At 38.1% G+C, this 7,016-nt stretch overlaps 1 protein-coding gene across 3 annotated transcripts in view; it reads right to left on the reverse strand.

The window, feature by feature from the left end:
• Adgrb3 (adhesion G protein-coupled receptor B3) overlaps nucleotides 1-7,016 on the reverse strand; it is a 772,331-nt gene that overhangs the window by 447,000 nt on the left and 318,315 nt on the right. The window lies entirely within an intron of this gene.

Here is a 7,016-nt window from a genome sequence, read left to right on the forward strand (position 1 = left end):
CAAGATTTTGTTAGCTAAACCGAAAATACACTCCCCCCACTTCATGTAATTAACCCCATTCTACTCGCAGGGGCCCTGGACAGAATAAAAAGGAGAAAGGAAGATGAGCAGCTGATTCATTCCTTTGTTTCCTGACTGTGGGTACAATCAGATGAGCCAACTCCTGTTACTTGGGAACGTAAACAATGCTCTCTTTAACATGTTTTGATGAGGTATTGTGTCATAGCAATAAAACCAATAACTAAGAGCCTTAATTTTATTATATGTATGCATTGAAATTTTAAGACTTTGAGCAAGACTTCAGAATACAGAATGAGGATAATGTGACAGAAGGGGAAAACTGGTCAACATACCCCATAGATCATATTTTAGAAAAGCACAAACTAAAACTAAACAATGGATGACATGCAAATCAGATCAAAATTATATAGTGTGTTACACAGAATAAGTTAAGAATACTGTGGGATATAGGTGCTGAGGGACTGGGACATTTTGCTTGACAATTTGATGCTCCAAGTAATCACTGAGAATAATGAGAAAAAAAATAGAATAAGAGTTGTCTGCAAAAGGAAATGCCAAGGTCCATTAACAGAAGAAAGGTGGGCATTTCCTAGAACAAGATACACACTGCTGGGAAAGGAATCTAAAGATCCAAGTGAAGAGAGGTTGGTCAAAGATAGCAACCAAGTTCTGCATCTGAGTTAAGATTTTGAGCCACTGTTTTCAGGCAACTAAGTAAGCCTTGCCATATTTAAATGGAGGAGGTTCTAGTGATAGTTAGTGCTGTCTGGGGGAAGAAAAACAAATTACTGAAGTGCTGAGAAGGATCTGAGCTTGGATGGCAGAAATTTGGAAAGAATAGAAAGGTAATAGAACAACGATGCTCAGAGCAAGGGAGGGAAGTAAAGCGTATGGTGACGCGTCCTTAGAGCTTCATCCACCTCTTATTCACTCACATGATTTTGAGAACAAGTTATCCAATTTCTGATCAGTGCTGATGAGAGAAATAAAATGTGTAAGTTCCGATCTTAGAAATGATCAAGGGGATACAAATTGGAAAGGAAGAGGTCAAAGTGTCACTATTTGCAGATGATATGATACTATACATGAGCAACCCCAAAAATTCAACCAGAGAACTCCTTCAGCTAATAAACACCTTCAGCAAAGTGGCAGGATACAAAATTAACTCAAAAAAATCAGAAGCCCTCCTGTATACCAAAGACAAAAAGGCTGAGAAAGAAATTAGGGAAACAACACCCTTCACAATAGCCACTAATAACATAAAGTACCTTGGTGTGACTCTAACCAAGCAAGTGAAAGACCTGTTTGAGAAAAACTTCAAGTCTCTGAAGAAAGAAATCAAAGAAGATATCAGAAGGTGGAAGGATCTCCCATGCTCATGGATTGGTAGGATTAACATTGTGAAAATGGCCATCCTGCCAAAAGCAATCTACAGATTCAATGCAATTCCCATCAAAATACCAACTCAATCCTTTACAGACCTTGAAAAAAAGATTCTCAGCTTCATATGGAGAAACGAAAAACCCAGAATCTCCAAAATGATCCTGTACAACAACAGATCATCTGGAGGTATCTCCATCCCCGATCTCAAGCTGTACTACAGGGCAACAGTAATAAGAACTGCATGGTATTGGCATAGACAGAAAGGAGGATCAATGGAACCGAATAGAAGACCCAGAAATAAACCCACACACCTATGAATACTCGAGTTTTGACAAAGAAGCCAAAACCATTCAATGGAAAAAAGACAGCATCTTCAACAAATGGTGCTGGACCAACTGGATGTCTACATGCAGAAAAATGAAAATAGATCCATATTGATCACCCTGCACAAAATTCAAGACGAAGTGGATCAAGGACCTCAACATAAAACCAGATACTCTAAATCAGTTGGAAAAAAAAGTGGGGAACAGCCTAGAACTCATTGGCACAGGAGACAACTTCCTGAACAGAACACCAACAGCACAGGCTCTAAGAACAACAATCAATAAATGATTGTTGAAACTGAAAAGCTTCTGTAAAGCAAAGGACACCATCATTAAAACAAAACGACTGCCTACAGATTGGGAAAGAATCTTCACCAACCCTTTATCTGACAGAGGGCTAACTAATATCCAGTATATATAAAGAACTAAAGAAGCAGAAAAGCAACAAAAAAAGTAATCCAATTAAAAAATGGGGAACGGAGCTAAACAGAGAATTCTCGATAGAGGAACATCGAATGGCAGAGAAACACTTAAAGAAATGCTCAACCTCATTAGCCATAAGGGAAATGCAAATCAAAAGGACACTGAGATTCCACCTTATACCCATCAGAATGGCCAAGATCAAAAACTCAAGTGATAACACATGCTGGAGAGGTTGTGGAGAAAGGGGAACCCTCCTCTCTTGCTGGTGGCAATGTAAACTGGTACAACCACTTTAGAAGTCAATCTGGTGCTTACTCAGACAATTAGGAGTAGTGCTACCTCAAGACCCAGCTATACCACTCCTAGGTATATACCCAAAATTTGCTCAAGTACACAACAAGGACATTTGTTCAACCATGTTTATAGCAGCTTTATTTGTAATAGCCAAAACCTGGAAACAACCCAGATGTCCATCAACGGAGGAATGGGTACAGAAATTGTGGTATTTTTACACAATGGAATACTACTCAGCAATCAAAAAGGAGGAAATCATGAAATTTGCAGGCAAATGATGGGATCTAGAAAAGATCATTCTCAGTGAAGTATTCCAGAAGGAGAAAGACAAATATGGCATATACTCGCTTATATAGACCTACAAGATATGATAAACATAATGAAATCTACACACCTAAAGAAGATAATCAAGAAAGCGGACACGGGCGAAGATCAATCCTCATTTAGAAAGACAAATGGGATGTGCATTGAACGTATGACAGGGTCTACCACAAAAGCCATCTGAAAGACTCTACCTAGCAGGGTTTCAAAGCAGACACTAAGACTCCTAACCAAACCCTCGGCAGAGTGCAGGGAATCATATGAAAAAAGGGGAGTTAGTATGATATGGAAAGGATAGAAGCTCCACAAGGACAAAATATATCGGGGCACAGGATCTTTTCTGAGACTGACACTCAACCAAGGACCATCTATGGATATAACCTAGAACTTCTGCTCGGATGTGGCCCATGGTAGCTCAGTAACCAAGTAGTTTTCCAAAGTAAGTGGAACAAGAACTATTCCTTACAGGATCTCAAGGGCAGGCTCTTTGACCTCCCCACCTCCCCAGGGGAGGAGCAGTCCTGGTAGGCCACAGAGGAGGACTTTGCAGCCAGCCCTGAAGATACCTGATAAAACAGGGTCAAATGAAAGGGGAGGAGGTCCTCCCCTATCAGTGGACTTGGAAAGGGGCAGGGAGGAGACCAGGGAGGGAGTGTAGGGTTGGGGAGGGAATGAGGGAGCGGGATACAGCTGGGACACAGAGTCAACAAAATGTAACTAATAAGAAAAATAAAATTAAAAATAATAATAATAATAAAAAGAAATGACAACATTATATGTCTAAACAAGTCACAGGTCAAAGGCAAAACTGTCCTGCACATGGTACTCAGCGTTTACAGGATTTCACAGGATCTTATTTATATAAGGGATAATTATAGGGTGCTGTGAATTGAGTAAATTTAAACCAAAAAGACAGACTGACAAATGCTGCAAAACAATGCAGAGGATTAAACTAAAAACACCTTATTAAAATATACAAATTAGCATAGGAATGCTATAAATGTGCTCTTAGATGGAGGTTTGCTTTGTCCAACATAACTTCATGTTCTTAGTTAGTTCAATCATGGCTGCAAGGGAAATTACCATCAATCATAAGTTCTACCAGAGGCCAATATTGCTGTGAAAATCCTGCCATATAAACCAGTCTCACAGAATGAGTAGGTAATTTAAACCTAACTTCAAATCTCGTGTATGGCTATTACATAGGGTTCTTTAACAGATACCTAGCTGTATTTAATAAGCCCCATGGGAGATTCAAGATCACAAAATACCAATTTAATCATTCCATTCATGTTATTTTAGAATCTCATTTTGTTAAAAGTGCCTGATACAATCTTATCTGGCCATGTAGTACACTTACTAGACAAAATGAAAGTTCTAGTGAATCAATAGGAAATTATAATTTATCAATGCATCTTACGTTTTTGTCTTTCAGGAAGAATGTAGTTTTCATTTCAGATTTTGAGAGAGAGAGAGAACTTCTATTATGAACATTTATTATTCCAAGCAATTTGAGAATGACCTGAAATATTAAGATTCATGACATGTACCTTTTCTTCTGTTTGATAAAGGGGTATACAGTGTGACACTTACTGTCAGTGCTCAGAAAGCAAAACTTGTAGATATAAATTAGGTGATGTCATTCATGCCAAGAGAGGACTGGGTCATGCATCAGGCATCCTTAGGGGTTCCAATTTGAGATAGTTTTAAAGCATGTTTCTTCATGACAATTACAGTTCAATACTCTTGACCAAAACAAAACAACAACAAAACACAACAACAACACACACACACACACACACACACACACACACACACACACACACACACACCAAAAAAAGTATATTAAGCAAAGAAGACCTAGAAATAAGAATGAGCCTGTTAAATGTAGGCATGAGAGAAAAGATAGATAGTTGGACTATGGCTTTGTTTCTATATGAAAAATAAATGTTGCTGAAAACAAACTAGGAAAGTGAGAGTGTCTCTACATGGAATGTTTGACTTAACTGGGTTTTACCTCAAAGGAGATGCTGTCTTGCTATCTGTTAAAAATTAAACACATTAATGTCATATATTCATAATGTGAGCTGTCCAGTGTTTGCTAACAGTGTAAGTATTTTTGGGCTACCTAACATTCAAAGATGAGTTAATTTTAGAAATGTGAAGGACATTTTCAGGTTAAACATGGTCAAAATATCCATAAAACATATTTGATATGTGACTAGTTTTGTTTTCAAAGTCAGTTATAACAAAATATAATAAAACTGAAGATATATCAATGACTTTTACTTGGACTTTTATTCCTGTTTCATTTTACACCATGTATTAGAAGTTCATTTTATTGAGTATTAGTTGAGTTGTTCTGAAATAATTGACTTGATAAAGCAACTCAGTGCATACAAATAAAAGGGAGAAAACTTAATACAAAACGCAGTACAAAATTCCAGTGTGTTTTCTTCTGATGTGTTGGCTACATAACCAGAGAAGCAGAAAAGGAGTGAGAAAAGACTGACATATGTCACAGATATACATGGGTTTCTTTAGTGTGAGAGTGAGGGCTCAGTGTGTTATAACATATTCTCTTATTTGTTTTTAGTTTCACATCATACTCTGGTATTCAGAAACTAATTGCTATGTTAATCTATGGAGGACCTCTGCTCACAGGTATTCCAGAAGCTGGTAGCCTCATTTTACTGAATGAAAACAGTAGAATATGAGTTTCTGGGAGGCAGAAATCAAATTCTCTTCTGGACTTTTAGGCATCCCAAACAGAGCATGTACATTACCTTTCAGGTGTAAGTGCTGTGATATTTAAAGCTATAAGCCATTTATTAAGATACAGACTTCTATTGATTTAAAAATTCTTTTTGGTACTAGAGAAAATACATGGATAAGTCTGTTATCTGGTGTTTAGAACGGGAGACACGTGGTGAAGAGATTAACTCTCTTTCAGTACCCATGCTGGTTTTGCGCTTGGCCTGCTCTAGTGGAAGGCAGCAGACAAGCAAGGCCTCTCCTTCCTTGGAATCATCCTGTGAGCGCGTCACAGATAAGATGAATCTCACAGAGTCATTGCAACCTGAAAAATTTGAATAGATCTCAATGATTTTGTTCTATTATAAAACTATTTCTGTTGAGCGCTGATTCATATCTGGGTATTCTGGCATGAAAATTGTTCCCTGATAAGTTAGTAAAATGGAAAACTCCGAAATCTTAACGGAAGCTGATAATGCACTACTAACTTAAGGGGTCTGGAAAACTTATGGTATCACTCTTCCGGATTATGGAAAGACTGTGGGTGACGAACATTGACCTAGCTCTGTTCTAATGATATTTTCTAGTTGGCTATGAAAAACGTACATATATGGAGGAGGAGGAGTTTCATATTGAAGTTATGATAACAATGTGATAAGCAACTCTAAGGGGATCAGATCTCTTGGGAGATAATAATGGCAGATTCCCAATCATTAAAATGAGCCAGCAATGCAAAGGGAACTACAATTTTATACAACCGCAAACTCTTGAGGCTAGGAACATGTGTGTCGGGGAAAAGAGAGAAAGGTATGATAAAACCATGAAGTGTAGAAGATAGATTCAGCTAATATATGGGAACCATAAATCATAAGATACCAAAGGCTATCTGACCAAGGAAGATAGGTAGCTGTGAGTGAATTTGCAAGTAGACACGTGAAATAATCTACATTTAAAACTTAAGTTAGTTTGTTGTTTTGCGAAAGATAAATTATACCGAGACAAGAACACTGAGACTAAAAGGGCATAAGGTTCCTATGATTTAGGCAAGGCTAATATACTTCAGGTTATCTGAATAGTGACCGACACAGCTGTAAAGAACCAGACTGACGCTTTTGCTAACTCACATGGGTAAAAGAAAGATTCTTTTATTGGGATATTTGACCAATTTCAAAACAAGTGAGAGATATACAGCTTGAGAAAGAACATTTCTATGCTTATGATATTGAATTTAGAAGTTCCTACTGAGATTATTGTGTTAAATAAAGTCTGTTTAAAACTGTGCCTCAGCAGGGAAAACAACTGAACAGTTAAGAATGCTAGCTGTGGTCCTTGTAGAGAACCATGGTGTGGTTTGCAGGATCTGTGTCAGGCACCTTACCAACCCCTGCAATTCCAGCCCCTGGAGGATCCAGCAGCTCTGTCTCCATGCGCATGAGCACGTGCGCACGCGCACACACACACACACACACACACACACACACACACACACACACACAC

This window comes from Psammomys obesus, unplaced genomic scaffold (assembly GCF_907164565.1).
Source record: "Psammomys obesus unplaced genomic scaffold, mPsaObe1.curated_primary_1811, whole genome shotgun sequence".
NCBI lineage: Eukaryota > Metazoa > Chordata > Mammalia > Rodentia > Muridae > Psammomys > Psammomys obesus.